Consider the following 19,623-nt stretch of genomic DNA (forward strand, 5'->3'; position numbering starts at 1 on the left):
GAGGTCTCCAGTCTCCATAGATATATCGGGTCTCCGGTCTCTAAGGCCGGAGACTAGAGACTGGAAGCCGGAGCCGCCGATGTATGGTATGAGCTCGTTATATGAGTTCTCAGAGCCCGATTTAATCGTTTATAGTACACAGTCATCGTCACCAAAAATGTCAACAAAGTTTCTATCGAATTTCTCCGTGTCGTTTTTCATACATAGGCCACCCACCGCAAACGAACGAGCGAAGAAACGGGGTCGGAAAGGAAAGACCACCAACAGGGAAGAGCGAGAGCGACTGTGGCGCCCCTAGCGGCGATGGATGGAGACCGTATTCTTCATCCTTTCTCTACCTCTCCGTTGGTTGGCTTATAGCTGGAAGACCGCTTGAGGAATCGCTCAGAGAACCTCGGAGTGTCTCGCGAAACGGTCCGCGTCGAACGCATCCGCAGAATCGAGTCCTTCTTGGCCAGCTGCTTCTTGGATACAGAAGGGGAAAACCCCTTCGAGGGGAAAAGTCAGAAGAACCTCTCTCACTCTTGTAATTCTGTTCTTCGGCGTGCCAGAGAGTAGCGAGGCTTTAGGGTAAGCTTCTTTTTTCTCTCCTTCTTGATATAGCCACGGCAGCGCATTTTATAACGCTTCCTTCTCGAAATGGTAAATAGGCTTACTTTGATATGTGGGAGCTACACGCGAATTTGAATACGAAATTGCCGTCGGATTTAAGGCCTGGGAATATATTTACCACTAAACCTTTTTCGTCCCTATGAAAGAGAACATTTTATGAACGTGGGTTTCGCGCTAACTGCCAAATATTCGCGCTGATGAACAGTGGACTGTACACGCTATTTAAGGGGGAAGACTACAGTGGCGATTGTCTACTTTCGCGCTATTTCAAGCTGAACTCTTTTAATTTTGTATTTTAACTTATAAAATTAATATTTAAGTGTAGAACAGCCTCTTGTTTAGTGCTTAAAATAATTTTGACAATTTTAAATTTAAAAGTTATTAAGTTATTACGTTTTAATTCGGACCCCCGAAGCTAAACAAGTTTGGGAAGCGCCCGAACTACTCTTTAGTTAGGACCTTATATCTCGTTAACTATTAATATTAGAATTATCAAAATTATTTTAAGCACTAGAGGAAGGTTCAGCCTAATAAGAAAAATATAATTCAATTATGTTATTGTTAAAACAGAAACGTTCAGCTTGAACGAAAAAGAGGCTTTTACTGTATTTTTCCCTCTTAAGTTTGATATTTTGTAGTGAAATGCAATTTAAAAAGTAGAGCCTAATTCAACAATATTGAAAAATATTGGGGTCTTTAAGAATGAAAATATTGCTGGCTGTTTTTCATCTAAAATGATGAAAATTGATTGTACTATTCGTGAAGTTTAAAAAAATGTAACCAGACAGCGTAATTTTCATATTAAGAAAACTATATTAAACATCAAGTAAGAAACTAAGTTTTACAAAGAAAATAACGCTGTTTTTCAGAAACTTTCCGGTGAATATAACGCTTATTTTAGCTCTAGTTCAACGGTGCTTCTTGTCAAATATAATTAAGGACTGTTTTGATATAAAGTTTCATGTTTAAATTTAAAGTTTCTTGAAACTTTGATAGAAACTTGCATAAAATTCTAAGTTACAATAAAGAATAAAAAGATTAATTTAATTTACCCCCACACGAGAATCAACTTACCGAAGACAGTACAACTTCATTGTTAGCCCCACACCACTTGATTTTCCTTAGAATGTTTTATATCGAGTGGAGTACTTAGGATTTAACCAAAATCCCATACTTAAATTGTATTCATCTAAATACTAAAATAAAAATGTAACTGTGATTTTTATTATTCTTAGAGTTTTTGATTGGAGATGGTACGCGGAATTTATTATTTAACCATCTTTTATGTAAAATATCTTAAATAATAAATAGTAATAAAAATCGTAATATTTACGGCTGAAGGAAAGTTTATTTGAAAATTTTAAGTATAATAAGTGGACGGAAAAAGAAGTCATGAATTCCACTGTTACATTTTATATTTTGTTTGTATGGAATCCTTTTTATTGGGTATTCATTGTTTACTTTTACCGTACGCTATATGGGGGATGGTAAGGTAAATACAACGATAAATAAAACATATTTTCCGTCGTTAATCGAACTTTAAAAAAAAAAGTATTTTAACAAATAGGATTGTTTTTTCCAATTGATACTGAAATAACTGTGAGACTTAGAGGAAAATTACAACGGTCAACTTTGGTCCTTTAATCATTCTTAACAGAATATTTCAATTTTAATAAATAAAATTATCGAAAGCCGGTACCCATGTCAGTTTCTTTTTCGTACTTTGTTTACTAAAATAGGGTAGATTTTGATATTTCTAGGTGCGATAATGCAAACCCAAGTATTTATATAACAATTAATCAATGCTAGTGCAACATAATTATGTTAACATTACATGTTTTGCCTAAAACTGTGGGACTGCGATTTCATGCTTATCTGTTACATCGGCGCTAGTCGCTAGTTTTCGGTTTGTTTCAACTAGGAGCAACAAACACAGCACCCCACACAAGGAGAACGCAACCCATCAAAAGTCGTTTATTTTCTTGCGTACAGTTTTCATTGGTTAGACGCTTTATAATTTGCTGATGTTGGAAGGTGCTAATTCGGAAATTGTCTTCCTCCTTTCCGTAAAATGTTCAGCGTAAAGGCTCGTCCAATGAAATTTGTACGCAACACTGCGTTAGCGTGTTTAAAGGCTAGCTGCGTTCTCTTTGTGTGAGAAGCTGTGTTTGCTACTCCTAGGTTTCAGCGACCCACAGCAGGCGAACGTACGCAGCTACCCCCTCGTTGTCTTGCCCCAGTTACGGTCCCGGATATACTTAGAGTTTAAAATGTCAGCAATCCGATATTGGTTAGAATTTCTTTAAAATGTGTAGTTTCTTCGCTAGAGCACTCGGAACGTGACCTGGTGTAAAATGTTATAAGTTTCCGGGTTAATGCGAAGCTGGCAGACTAGTATCAGTCTGCGAGCCCAACAATGTTCAGGGGACGCTAAGCTAACAGAAGGGTCTCAGTCTGCGAGTTCCAAAACTACTAAGGGAACGTGAAGCTAGCAGAGCAGTCTCAGTCTGAGAGTTCCAAAACTACTAAGGGAACGTGAAGCTAGCAGAGCAGTATCAGTTTGTGATTTGAAAATTTACACAGAATACAAACAGAAACGTAGATAACCGGACTAATGAATAGATTCGTTTACGTTTAACAAAATTCCCGCACAAGGGAAAACGAAAAACGATCACACAGAGAACCCACGTAGATAACCGGACTAATGAATAGATTCGTTTACGTTTAACAAAATTCCCGCACAAGGGAACGCGAAAAAACGATCACACACAGAACACGCGTAGATTACCGGACTAATGAATAGATTCGTTTACGTTTAACAAAATTCCCGCACAAGGGAACGCGAAAAAACGATCACACACAGAACACGCGTAGATAACCGGACTAATGAATAGATTCGTTTACGTTTAACAAAATTCCCGCACAAGGGAACGCGAAAAAACGATCACACACAGAACACGCGTAGATTACCGGACTAATGAATAGATTCGTTTACGTTTAACAAAATTCCCGCACAAGGGAACGCGAAAAAACGATCACACACAGAACACGCGTAGATAACCGGACTAATGAATAGATTCGTTTACGTTTAACAAAATTCCCGCACAAGGGAACGCGAAAAAACGATCACACACAGAACACGCGTAGATTACCGGACTAATGAATAGATTCGTTTACGTTAATCAAAATTCCCGCACAAGGGAACGCGAAAAAACGATCACAGACAGAACCCACGTAGATAACCGGACTAATGAATAGATTCGTTTACGTTTAACAAAATTCCCGCACAAGGGAAAACGAAAAACGATCACACACAGAACCCACGTAGATAACCGGACTAATGAATAGATTCGTTTACGTTTAACAAAATTCCCGCACAAGGGAAAACGAAAAACGATCACACACAGAACCCACGTAGATAACCGGACTAATGAATAGATTCGTTTACGTTTAACAAAATTCCCGCACAAGGGAACGCGAAAAAACGATCACACACAGAACACGCGTAGATTACCGGACTAATGAATAGATTCGTTTACGTTTAACAAAATTCCCGCACAAGGGAACGCGAAAAAACGATCACACACAGAACACGCGTAGATTACCGGACTAATGAATAGATTCGTTTACGTTAATCAAAATTCCCGCACAAGGGAACGCGAAAAAACGATCACAGACAGAACCCACGTAGATAACCGGACTAATGAATAGATTCGTTTACGTTTAACAAAATTCCCGCACAAGGGAAAACGAAAAACGATCACACACAGAACCCACGTAGATAACCGGACTAATGAATAGATTCGTTTACGTTTAACAAAATTCCCGCACAAGGGAAAACGAAAAACGATCACACACAGAACCCACGTAGATAACCGGACTAATGAATAGATTCGTTTACGTTTAACAAAATTCCCGCACAAGGGAACGCGAAAAAACGATCACACACAGAACACGCGTAGATAACCGGACTAATGAATAGATTCGTTTACGTTTAACAAAATTCCCGCACAAGGGAACGCGAAAAAACGATCACACACAGAACACGCGTAGATTACCGGACTAATGAATAGATTCGTTTACGTTAATCAAAATTCCCGCACAAGGGAACGCGAAAAAACGATCACAGACAGAACCCACGTAGATAACCGGACTAATGAATAGATTCGTTTACGTTTAACAAAATTCCCGCACAAGGGAAAACGAAAAACGATCACACACAGAACCCACGTAGATAACCGGACTAATGAATAGATTCGTTTACGTTTAACAAAATTCCCGCACAAGGGAACGCGAAAAAACGATCACACACAGAACACGCGTAGATAACCGGACTAATGAATAGATTCGTTTACGTTTAACAAAATTCCCGCACAAGGGAAAACGAAAAACGATCACACACAGAACCCACGTAGATAACCGGACTAATGAATAGATTCGTTTACGTTTAACAAAATTCCCGCACAAGGGAAAACGAAAAACGATCACACACAGAACCCACGTAGATAACCGGACTAATGAATAGATTCGTTTACGTTAATCAAAATTCCCGCACAAGGGAACGCGAAAAAACGATCACAGACAGAACACGCGTAGATAACCGGACTAATGAATAGATTCGTTTACGTTTAACAAAATTCCCGCACAAGGGAAAACGAAAAACGATCACACACAGAACCCACGTAGATAACCGGACTAATGAATAGATTCGTTTACGTTTAACAAAATTCCCGCACAAGGGAACGCGAAAAAACGATCACACACAGAACACGCGTAGATAACCGGACTAATGAATAGATTCGTTTACGTTTAACAAAATTCCCGCACAAGGGAAAACGAAAAACGATCACACACAGAACCCACGTAGATAACCGGACTAATGAATAGATTCGTTTACGTTTAACAAAATTCCCGCACAAGGGAAAACGAAAAACGATCACACACAGAACCCACGTAGATAACCGGACTAATGAATAGATTCGTTTACGTTTAACAAAATTCCCGCACAAGGGAAAACGAAAAACGATCACACACAGAACCCACGTAGATAACCGGACTAATGAATAGATTCGTTTACGTTTAACAAAATTCCCGCACAAGGGAACGCGAAAAAACGATCACACACAGAACCCACGTAGATAACCGGACTAATGAATAGATTCGTTTACGTTTAACAAAATTCCCGCACAAGGGAACGCGAAAAAACGATCACACACAGAACACGCGTAGATTACCGGACTAATGAATAGATTCGTTTACGTTAATCAAAATTCCCGCACAAGGGAACGCGAAAAAACGATCACAGACAGAACCCACGTAGATAACCGGACTAATGAATAGATTCGTTTACGTTTAACAAAATTCCCGCACAAGGGAAAACGAAAAACGATCACACACAGAACCCACGTAGATAACCGGACTAATGAATAGATTCGTTTACGTTTAACAAAATTCCCGCACAAGGGAAAACGAAAAACGATCACACACAGAACCCACGTAGATAACCGGACTAATGAATAGATTCGTTTACGTTTAACAAAATTCCCGCACAAGGGAACGCGAAAAAACGATCACACACAGAACCCACGTAGATAACCGGACTAATGAATAGATTCGTTTACGTTTAACAAAATTCCCGCACAAGGGAACGCGAAAAAACGATCACACACAGAACACGCGTAGATTACCGGACTAATGAATAGATTCGTTTACGTTAATCAAAATTCCCGCACAAGGGAACGCGAAAAAACGATCACAGACAGAACCCACGTAGATAACCGGACTAATGAATAGATTCGTTTACGTTTAACAAAATTCCCGCACAAGGGAAAACGAAAAACGATCACACACAGAACCCACGTAGATAACCGGACTAATGAATAGATTCGTTTACGTTTAACAAAATTCCCGCACAAGGGAACGCGAAAAAACGATCACACACAGAACACGCGTAGATAACCGGACTAATGAATAGATTCGTTTACGTTTAACAAAATTCCCGCACAAGGGAAAACGAAAAACGATCACACACAGAACCCACGTAGATAACCGGACTAATGAATAGATTCGTTTACGTTTAACAAAATTCCCGCACAAGGGAAAACGAAAAACGATCACACACAGAACCCACGTAGATAACCGGACTAATGAATAGATTCGTTTACGTTAATCAAAATTCCCGCACAAGGGAACGCGAAAAAACGATCACAGACAGAACACGCGTAGATAACCGGACTAATGAATAGATTCGTTTACGTTTAACAAAATTCCCGCACAAGGGAAAACGAAAAACGATCACACACAGAACCCACGTAGATAACCGGACTAATGAATAGATTCGTTTACGTTTAACAAAATTCCCGCACAAGGGAACGCGAAAAAACGATCACACACAGAACACGCGTAGATAACCGGACTAATGAATAGATTCGTTTACGTTTAACAAAATTCCCGCACAAGGGAAAACGAAAAACGATCACACACAGAACCCACGTAGATAACCGGACTAATGAATAGATTCGTTTACGTTTAACAAAATTCCCGCACAAGGGAAAACGAAAAACGATCACACACAGAACCCACGTAGATAACCGGACTAATGAATAGATTCGTTTACGTTTAACAAAATTCCCGCACAAGGGAAAACGAAAAACGATCACACACAGAACCCACGTAGATAACCGGACTAATGAATAGATTCGTTTACGTTTAACAAAATTCCCGCACAAGGGAAAACGAAAAACGATCACACACAGAACCCACGTAGATAACCGGACTAATGAATAGATTCGTTTACGTTTAACAAAATTCCCGCACAAGGGAACGCGAAAAAACGATCACACACAGAACACGCGTAGATAACCGGACTAATGAATAGATTCGTTTACGTTTAACAAAATTCCCGCACAAGGGAACGCGAAAAAACGATCACACACAGAACACGCGTAGATAACCGGACTAATGAATAGATTCGTTTACGTTTAACAAAATTCCCGCACAAGGGAAAACGAAAAACGATCACACACAGAACCCACGTAGATAACCGGACTAATGAATAGATTCGTTTACGTTTAACAAAATTCCCGCACAAGGGAAAACGAAAAACGATCACACACAGAACCCACGTAGATAACCGGACTAATGAATAGATTCGTTTACGTTTAACAAAATTCCCGCACAAGGGAAAACGAAAAACGATCACACACAGAACCCACGTAGATAACCGGACTAATGAATAGATTCGTTTACGTTTAACAAAATTCCCGCACAAGGGAAAACGAAAAACGATCACACACAGAACCCACGTAGATAACCGGACTAATGAATAGATTCGTTTACGTTTAACAAAATTCCCGCACAAGGGAACGCGAAAAAACGATCACACACAGAACACGCGTAGATAACCGGACTAATGAATAGATTCGTTTACGTTTAACAAAATTCCCGCACAAGGGAACGCGAAAAAACGATCACACACAGAACACGCGTAGATAACCGGACTAATGAATAGATTCGTTTACGTTTAACAAAATTCCCGCACAAGGGAACGCGAAAAAACGATCACACACAGAACACGCGTAGATAACCGGACTAATGAATAGATTCGTTTACGTTTAACAAAATTCCCGCACAAGGGAACGCGAAAAAACGATCACACACAGAACACGCGTAGATTACCGGACTAATGAATAGATTCGTTTACGTTTAACAAAATTCCCGCACAAGGGAACGCGAAAAAACGATCACACACAGAACACGCGTAGATAACCGGACTAATGAATAGATTCGTTTACGTTTAACAAAATTCCCGCACAAGGGAACGCGAAAAAACGATCACACACAGAACACGCGTAGATAACCGGACTAATGAATAGATTCGTTTACGTTTAACAAAATTCCCGCACAAGGGAACGCGAAAAAACGATCACACACAGAACACGCGTAGATTACCGGACTAATGAATAGATTCGTTTACGTTTAACAAAATTCCCGCACAAGGGAACGCGAAAAAACGATCACACACAGAACACGCGTAGATAACCGGACTAATGAATAGATTCGTTTACGTTTAACAAAATTCCCGCACAAGGGAACGCGAAAAAACGATCACACACAGAACACGCGTAGATAACCGGACTAATGAATAGATTCGTTTACGTTTAACAAAATTCCCGCACAAGGGAACGCGAAAAAACGATCACACACAGAACACGCGTAGATTACCGGACTAATGAATAGATTCGTTTACGTTTAACAAAATTCCCGCACAAGGGAACGCGAAAAAACGATCACACACAGAACACGCGTAGATAACCGGACTAATGAATAGATTCGTTTACGTTTAACAAAATTCCCGCACAAGGGAACGCGAAAAAACGATCACACACAGAACACGCGTAGATAACCGGACTAATGAATAGATTCGTTTACGTTTAACAAAATTCCCGCACAAGGGAACGCGAAAAAACGATCACACACAGAACACGCGTAGATAACCGGACTAATGAATAGATTCGTTTACGTTTAACAAAATTCCCGCACAAGGGAACGCGAAAAAACGATCACACACAGAACACGCGTAGATAACCGGACTAATGAATAGATTCGTTTACGTTTAACAAAATTCCCGCACAAGGGAACGCGAAAAAACGATCACACACAGAACACGCGTAGATAACCGGACTAATGAATAGATTCGTTTACGTTTAACAAAATTCCCGCACAAGGGAACGCGAAAAAACGATCACACACAGAACACGCGTAGATTACCGGACTAATGAATAGATTCGTTTACGTTTAACAAAATTCCCGCACAAGGGAACGCGAAAAAACGATCACACACAGAACACGCGTAGATAACCGGACTAATGAATAGATTCGTTTACGTTTAACAAAATTCCCGCACAAGGGAACGCGAAAAAACGATCACACACAGAACACGCGTAGATAACCGGACTAATGAATAGATTCGTTTACGTTTAACAAAATTCCCGCACAAGGGAACGCGAAAAAACGATCACACACAGAACACGCGTAGATTACCGGACTAATGAATAGATTCGTTTACGTTTAACAAAATTCCCGCACAAGGGAACGCGAAAAAACGATCACACACAGAACACGCGTAGATAACCGGACTAATGAATAGATTCGTTTACGTTTAACAAAATTCCCGCACAAGGGAACGCGAAAAAACGATCACACACAGAACACGCGTAGATTACCGGACTAATGAATAGATTCGTTTACGTTTAACAAAATTCCCGCACAAGGGAACGCGAAAAAACGATCACACACAGAACACGCGTAGATTACCGGACTAATGAATAGATTCGTTTACGTTTAACAAAATTCCCGCACAAGGGAACGCGAAAAAACGATCACACACAGAACACGCGTAGATAACCGGACTAATGAATAGATTCGTTTACGTTTAACAAAATTCCCGCACAAGGGAACGCGAAAAAACGATCACACACAGAACACGCGTAGATTACCGGACTAATGAATAGATTCGTTTACGTTTAACAAAATTCCCGCACAAGGGAACGCGAAAAAACGATCACACACAGAACACGCGTAGATAACCGGACTAATGAATAGATTCGTTTACGTTTAACAAAATTCCCGCACAAGGGAACGCGAAAAAACGATCACACACAGAACACGCGTAGATTACCGGACTAATGAATAGATTCGTTTACGTTTAACAAAATTCCCGCACAAGGGAACGCGAAAAAACGATCACACACAGAACACGCGTAGATTACCGGACTAATGAATAGATTCGTTTACGTTTAACAAAATTCCCGCACAAGGGAACGCGAAAAAACGATCACACACAGAACACGCGTAGATAACCGGACTAATGAATAGATTCGTTTACGTTTAACAAAATTCCCGCACAAGGGAACGCGAAAAAACGATCACACACAGAACACGCGTAGATTACCGGACTAATGAATAGATTCGTTTACGTTTAACAAAATTCCCGCACAAGGGAACGCGAAAAAACGATCACACACAGAACACGCGTAGATAACCGGACTAATGAATAGATTCGTTTACGTTTAACAAAATTCCCGCACAAGGGAACGCGAAAAAACGATCACACACAGAACACGCGTAGATTACCGGACTAATGAATAGATTCGTTTACGTTTAACAAAATTCCCGCACAAGGGAACGCGAAAAAACGATCACACACAGAACACGCGTAGATAACCGGACTAATGAATAGATTCGTTTACGTTTAACAAAATTCCCGCACAAGGGAACGCGAAAAAACGATCACACACAGAACACGCGTAGATTACCGGACTAATGAATAGATTCGTTTACGTTTAACAAAATTCCCGCACAAGGGAACGCGAAAAAACGATCACACACAGAACACGCGTAGATTACCGGACTAATGAATAGATTCGTTTACGTTTAACAAAATTCCCGCACAAGGGAACGCGAAAAAACGATCACACACAGAACACGCGTAGATTACCGGACTAATGAATAGATTCGTTTACGTTTAACAAAATTCCCGCACAAGGGAACGCGAAAAAACGATCACACACAGAACACGCGTAGATAACCGGACTAATGAATAGATTCGTTTACGTTTAACAAAATTCCCGCACAAGGGAACGCGAAAAAACGATCACACACAGAACACGCGTAGATTACCGGACTAATGAATAGATTCGTTTACGTTTAACAAAATTCCCGCACAAGGGAACGCGAAAAAACGATCACACACAGAACACGCGTAGATAACCGGACTAATGAATAGATTCGTTTACGTTTAACAAAATTCCCGCACAAGGGAACGCGAAAAAACGATCACACACAGAACACGCGTAGATTACCGGACTAATGAATAGATTCGTTTACGTTTAACAAAATTCCCGCACAAGGGAACGCGAAAAAACGATCACACACAGAACACGCGTAGATAACCGGACTAATGAATAGATTCGTTTACGTTTAACAAAATTCCCGCACAAGGGAACGCGAAAAAACGATCACACACAGAACACGCGTAGATTACCGGACTAATGAATAGATTCGTTTACGTTTAACAAAATTCCCGCACAAGGGAACGCGAAAAAACGATCACACACAGAACACGCGTAGATTACCGGACTAATGAATAGATTCGTTTACGTTTAACAAAATTCCCGCACAAGGGAACGCGAAAAAACGATCACACACAGAACACGCGTAGATTACCGGACTAATGAATAGATTCGTTTACGTTTAACAAAATTCCCGCACAAGGGAACGCGAAAAAACGATCACACACAGAACACGCGTAGATAACCGGACTAATGAATAGATTCGTTTACGTTTAACAAAATTCCCGCACAAGGGAACGCGAAAAAACGATCACACACAGAACACGCGTAGATTACCGGACTAATGAATAGATTCGTTTACGTTTAACAAAATTCCCGCACAAGGGAACGCGAAAAAACGATCACACACAGAACACGCGTAGATAACCGGACTAATGAATAGATTCGTTTACGTTTAACAAAATTCCCGCACAAGGGAACGCGAAAAAACGATCACACACAGAACACGCGTAGATTACCGGACTAATGAATAGATTCGTTTACGTTTAACAAAATTCCCGCACAAGGGAACGCGAAAAAACGATCACACACAGAACACGCGTAGATAACCGGACTAATGAATAGATTCGTTTACGTTTAACAAAATTCCCGCACAAGGGAACGCGAAAAAACGATCACACACAGAACACGCGTAGATTACCGGACTAATGAATAGATTCGTTTACGTTTAACAAAATTCCCGCACAAGGGAACGCGAAAAAACGATCACACACAGAACACGCGTAGATTACCGGACTAATGAATAGATTCGTTTACGTTTAACAAAATTCCCGCACAAGGGAACGCGAAAAAACGATCACACACAGAACACGCGTAGATTACCGGACTAATGAATAGATTCGTTTACGTTTAACAAAATTCCCGCACAAGGGAACGCGAAAAAACGATCACACACAGAACACGCGTAGATAACCGGACTAATGAATAGATTCGTTTACGTTTAACAAAATTCCCGCACAAGGGAACGCGAAAAAACGATCACACACAGAACACGCGTAGATTACCGGACTAATGAATAGATTCGTTTACGTTTAACAAAATTCCCGCACAAGGGAACGCGAAAAAACGATCACACACAGAACACGCGTAGATAACCGGACTAATGAATAGATTCGTTTACGTTTAACAAAATTCCCGCACAAGGGAACGCGAAAAAACGATCACACACAGAACACGCGTAGATTACCGGACTAATGAATAGATTCGTTTACGTTTAACAAAATTCCCGCACAAGGGAACGCGAAAAAACGATCACACACAGAACACGCGTAGATAACCGGACTAATGAATAGATTCGTTTACGTTTAACAAAATTCCCGCACAAGGGAACGCGAAAAAACGATCACACACAGAACACGCGTAGATTACCGGACTAATGAATAGATTCGTTTACGTTTAACAAAATTCCCGCACAAGGGAACGCGAAAAAACGATCACACACAGAACACGCGTAGATTACCGGACTAATGAATAGATTCGTTTACGTTTAACAAAATTCCCGCACAAGGGAACGCGAAAAAACGATCACACACAGAACACGCGTAGATTACCGGACTAATGAATAGATTCGTTTACGTTTAACAAAATTCCCGCACAAGGGAACGCGAAAAAACGATCACACACAGAACACGCGTAGATAACCGGACTAATGAATAGATTCGTTTACGTTTAACAAAATTCCCGCACAAGGGAACGCGAAAAAACGATCACACACAGAACACGCGTAGATTACCGGACTAATGAATAGATTCGTTTACGTTTAACAAAATTCCCGCACAAGGGAACGCGAAAAAACGATCACACACAGAACACGCGTAGATAACCGGACTAATGAATAGATTCGTTTACGTTTAACAAAATTCCCGCACAAGGGAACGCGAAAAAACGATCACACACAGAACACGCGTAGATTACCGGACTAATGAATAGATTCGTTTACGTTTAACAAAATTCCCGCACAAGGGAACGCGAAAAAACGATCACACACAGAACACGCGTAGATTACCGGACTAATGAATAGATTCGTTTACGTTTAACAAAATTCCCGCACAAGGGAACGCGAAAAAACGATCACACACAGAACACGCGTAGATAACCGGACTAATGAATAGATTCGTTTACGTTTAACAAAATTCCCGCACAAGGGAACGCGAAAAAACGATCACACACAGAACACGCGTAGATTACCGGACTAATGAATAGATTCGTTTACGTTTAACAAAATTCCCGCACAAGGGAACGCGAAAAAACGATCACACACAGAACACGCGTAGATAACCGGACTAATGAATAGATTCGTTTACGTTTAACAAAATTCCCGCACAAGGGAACGCGAAAAAACGATCACACACAGAACACGCGTAGATTACCGGACTAATGAATAGATTCGTTTACGTTTAACAAAATTCCCGCACAAGGGAACGCGAAAAAACGATCACACACAGAACACGCGTAGATAACCGGACTAATGAATAGATTCGTTTACGTTTAACAAAATTCCCGCACAAGGGAACGCGAAAAAACGATCACACACAGAACACGCGTAGATAACCGGACTAATGAATAGATTCGTTTACGTTTAACAAAATTCCCGCACAAGGGAACGCGAAAAAACGATCACACACAGAACACGCGTAGATTACCGGACTAATGAATAGATTCGTTTACGTTTAACAAAATTCCCGCACAAGGGAACGCGAAAAAACGATCACACACAGAACACGCGTAGATAACCGGACTAATGAATAGATTCGTTTACGTTTAACAAAATTCCCGCACAAGGGAACGCGAAAAAACGATCACACACAGAACACGCGTAGATAACCGGACTAATGAATAGATTCGTTTACGTTTAACAAAATTCCCGCACAAGGGAACGCGAAAAAACGATCACACACAGAACACGCGTAGATAACCGGACTAATGAATAGATTCGTTTACGTTTAACAAAATTCCCGCACAAGGGAACGCGAAAAAACGATCACACACAGAACACGCGTAGATAACCGGACTAATGAATAGATTCGTTTACGTTTAACAAAATTCCCGCACAAGGGAACGCGAAAAAACGATCACACACAGAACACGCGTAGATAACCGGACTAATGAATAGATTCGTTTACGTTTAACAAAATTCCCGCACAAGGGAACGCGAAAAAACGATCACACACAGAACACGCGTAGATAACCGGACTAATGAATAGATTCGTTTACGTTTAACAAAATTCCCGCACAAGGGAACGCGAAAAAACGATCACACACAGAACACGCGTAGATAACCGGACTAATGAATAGATTCGTTTACGTTTAACAAAATTCCCGCACAAGGGAACGCGAAAAAACGATCACACACAGAACACGCGTAGATAACCGGACTAATGAATAGATTCGTTTACGTTTAACAAAATTCCCGCACAAGGGAACGCGAAAAAACGATCACACACAGAACACGCGTAGATAACCGGACTAATGAATAGATTCGTTTACGTTTAACAAAATTCCCGCACAAGGGAACGCGAAAAAACGATCACACACAGAACACGCGTAGATTACCGGACTAATGAATAGATTCGTTTACGTTTAACAAAATTCCCGCACAAGGGAACGCGAAAAAACGATCACACACAGAACACGCGTAGATAACCGGACTAATGAATAGATTCGTTTACGTTTAACAAAATTCCCGCACAAGGGAACGCGAAAAAACGATCACACACAGAACACGCGTAGATAACCGGACTAATGAATAGATTCGTTTACGTTTAACAAAATTCCCGCACAAGGGAACGCGAAAAAACGATCACACACAGAACACGCGTAGATAACCGGACTAATGAATAGATTCGTTTACGTTTAACAAAATTCCCGCACAAGGGAACGCGAAAAAACGATCACACACAGAACACGCGTAGATAACCGGACTAATGAATAGATTCGTTTACGTTTAACAAAATTCCCGCACAAGGGAACGCGAAAAAACGATCACACACAGAACACGCGTAGATAACCGGACTAATGAATAGATTCGTTTACGTTTAACAAAATTCCCGCACAAGGGAACGCGAAAAAACGATCACACACAGAACACGCGTAGATTACCGGACTAATGAATAGATTCGTTTACGTTTAACAAAATTCCCGCACAAGGGAACGCGAAAAAACGATCACACACAGAACACGCGTAGATAACCGGACTAATGAATAGATTCGTTTACGTTTAACAAAATTCCCGCACAAGGGAACGCGAAAAAACGATCACACACAGAACACGCGTAGATTACCGGACTAATGAATAGATTCGTTTACGTTTAACAAAATTCCCGCACAAGGGAACGCGAAAAAACGATCACACACAGAACACGCGTAGATAACCGGACTAATGAATAGATTCGTTTACGTTTAACAAAATTCCCGCACAAGGGAACGCGAAAAAACGATCACACACAGAACACGCGTAGATTACCGGACTAATGAATAGATTCGTTTACGTTTAACAAAATTCCCGCACAAGGGAACGCGAAAAAACGATCACACACAGAACACGCGTAGATAACCGGACTAATGAATAGATTCGTTTACGTTTAACAAAATTCCCGCACAAGGGAACGCGAAAAAACGATCACACACAGAACACGCGTAGATAACCGGACTAATGAATAGATTCGTTTACGTTTAACAAAATTCCCGCACAAGGGAACGCGAAAAAACGATCACACACAGAACACGCGTAGATTACCGGACTAATGAATAGATTCGTTTACGTTTAACAAAATTCCCGCACAAGGGAACGCGAAAAAACGATCACACACAGAACACGCGTAGATAACCGGACTAATGAATAGATTCGTTTACGTTTAACAAAATTCCCGCACAAGGGAACGCGAAAAAACGATCACACACAGAACACGCGTAGATAACCGGACTAATGAATAGATTCGTTTACGTTTAACAAAATTCCCGCACAAGGGAACGCGAAAAAACGATCACACACAGAACACGCGTAGATAACCGGACTAATGAATAGATTCGTTTACGTTTAACAAAATTCCCGCACAAGGGAACGCGAAAAAACGATCACACACAGAACACGCGTAGATAACCGGACTAATGAATAGATTCGTTTACGTTTAACAAAATTCCCGCACAAGGGAACGCGAAAAAACGATCACACACAGAACACGCGTAGATAACCGGACTAATGAATAGATTCGTTTACGTTTAACAAAATTCCCGCACAAGGGAACGCGAAAAAACGATCACACACAGAACACGCGTAGATTACCGGACTAATGAATAGATTCGTTTACGTTTAACAAAATTCCCGCACAAGGGAACGCGAAAAAACGATCACACACAGAACACGCGTAGATAACCGGACTAATGAATAGATTCGTTTACGTTTAACAAAATTCCCGCACAAGGGAACGCGAAAAAACGATCACACACAGAACACGCGTAGATAACCGGACTAATGAATAGATTCGTTTACGTTTAACAAAATTCCCGCACAAGGGAACGCGAAAAAACGATCACACACAGAACACGCGTAGATAACCGGACTAATGAATAGATTCGTTTACGTTTAACAAAATTCCCGCACAAGGGAACGCGAAAAAACGATCACACACAGAACACGCGTAGATAACCGGACTAATGAATAGATTCGTTTACGTTTAACAAAATTCCCGCACAAGGGAACGCGAAAAAACGATCACACACAGAACACGCGTAGATTACCGGACTAATGAATAGATTCGTTTACGTTTAACAAAATTCCCGCACAAGGGAACGCGAAAAAACGATCACACACAGAACACGCGTAGATAACCGGACTAATGAATAGATTCGTTTACGTTTAACAAAATTCCCGCACAAGGGAACGCGAAAAAACGATCACACACAGAACACGCGTAGATAACCGGACTAATGAATAGATTCGTTTACGTTTAACAAAATTCCCGCACAAGGGAACGCGAAAAAACGATCACACACAGAACACGCGTAGATAACCGGACTAATGAATAGATTCGTTTACGTTTAACAAAATTCCCGCACAAGGGAACGCGAAAAAACGATCACACACAGAACACGCGTAGATAACCGGACTAATGAATAGATTCGTTTACGTTTAACAAAATTCCCGCACAAGGGAACGCGAAAAAACGATCACACACAGAACACGCGTAGATAACCGGACTAATGAATAGATTCGTTTACGTTTAACAAAATTCCCGCACAAGGGAACGCGAAAAAACGATCACACACAGAACACGCGTAGATTACCGGACTAATGAATAGATTCGTTTACGTTTAACAAAATTCCCGCACAAGGGAACGCGAAAAAACGATCACACACAGAACACGCGTAGATAACCGGACTAATGAATAGATTCGTTTACGTTTAACAAAATTCCCGCACAAGGGAACGCGAAAAAACGATCACACACAGAACACGCGTAGATAACCGGACTAATGAATAGATTCGTTTACGTTTAACAAAATTCCCGCACAAGGGAACGCGAAAAAACGATCACACACAGAACACGCGTAGATTACCGGACTAATGAATAGATTCGTTTACGTTTAACAAAATTCCCGCACAAGGGAACGCGAAAAAACGATCACACACAGAACACGCGTAGATAACCGGACTAATGAATAGATTCGTTTACGTTTAACAAAATTCCCGCACAAGGGAACGCGAAAAAACGATCACACACAGAACACGCGTAGATAACCGGACTAATGAATAGATTCGTTTACGTTTAACAAAATTCCCGCACAAGGGAACGCGAAAAAACGATCACACACAGAACACGCGTAGATTACCGGACTAATGAATAGATTCGTTTACGTTTAACAAAATTCCCGCACAAGGGAACGCGAAAAAACGATCACACACAGAACACGCGTAGATAACCGGACTAATGAATAGATTCGTTTACGTTTAACAAAATTCCCGCACAAGGGAACGCGAAAAAACGATCACACACAGAACACGCGTAGATAACCGGACTAATGAATAGATTCGTTTACGTTTAACAAAATTCCCGCACAAGGGAACGCGAAAAAACGATCACACACAGAACACGCGTAGATAACCGGACTAATGAATAGATTCGTTTACGTTTAACAAAATTCCCGCACAAGGGAACGCGAAAAAACGATCACACACAGAACACGCGTAGATAACCGGACTAATGAATAGATTCGTTTACGTTTAACAAAATTCCCGCACAAGGGAACGCGAAAAAACGATCACACACAGAACACGCGTAGATAACCGGACTAATGAATAGATTCGTTTACGTTTAACAAAATTCCCGCACAAGGGAACGCGAAAAAACGATCACACACAGAACACGCGTAGATTACCGGACTAATGAATAGATTCGTTTACGTTTAACAAAATTCCCGCACAAGGGAACGCGAAAAAACGATCACACACAGAACACGCGTAGATAACCGGACTAATGAATAGATTCGTTTACGTTTAACAAAATTCCCGCACAAGGGAACGCGAAAAAACGATCACACACAGAACACGCGTAGATAACCGGACTAATGAATAGATTCGTTTACGTTTAACAAAATTCCCGCACAAGGGAACGCGAAAAAACGATCACACACAGAACACGCGTAGATTACCGGACTAATGAATAGATTCGTTTACGTTTAACAAAATTCCCGCACAAGGGAACGCGAAAAAACGATCACACACAGAACACGCGTAGATAACCGGACTAATGAATAGATTCGTTTACGTTTAACAAAATTCCCGCACAAGGGAACGCGAAAAAACGATCACACACAGAACACGCGTAGATAACCGGACTAATGAATAGATTCGTTTACGTTTAACAAAATTCCCGCACAAGGG

The 19,623-nt window shown here is 40.8% G+C and overlaps 1 protein-coding gene across 1 annotated transcript in view; it reads left to right on the plus strand.

Annotated features, from left to right (window-relative positions):
- Nucleotides 1-505: 505 nt before the first annotated feature.
- Nucleotides 506-19,623, plus strand: part of LOC149926795 (b(0,+)-type amino acid transporter 1-like) — a 143,417-nt gene continuing 124,299 nt past the window's right edge. Inside the window, exon 1 of the mRNA XM_090158416.1 lies at nt 506-570. The gene's annotated coding sequence lies outside the window, so the exon portion shown is untranslated. The remainder of the gene's footprint in view (nt 571-19,623) is intronic.

Source organism: Leiobunum rupestre, chromosome 9, assembly GCF_980474605.1.
Source record: "Leiobunum rupestre chromosome 9, qqLeiRupe1.1.hap1, whole genome shotgun sequence".
NCBI classification, from domain to species: domain Eukaryota; kingdom Metazoa; phylum Arthropoda; class Arachnida; order Opiliones; family Sclerosomatidae; genus Leiobunum; species Leiobunum rupestre.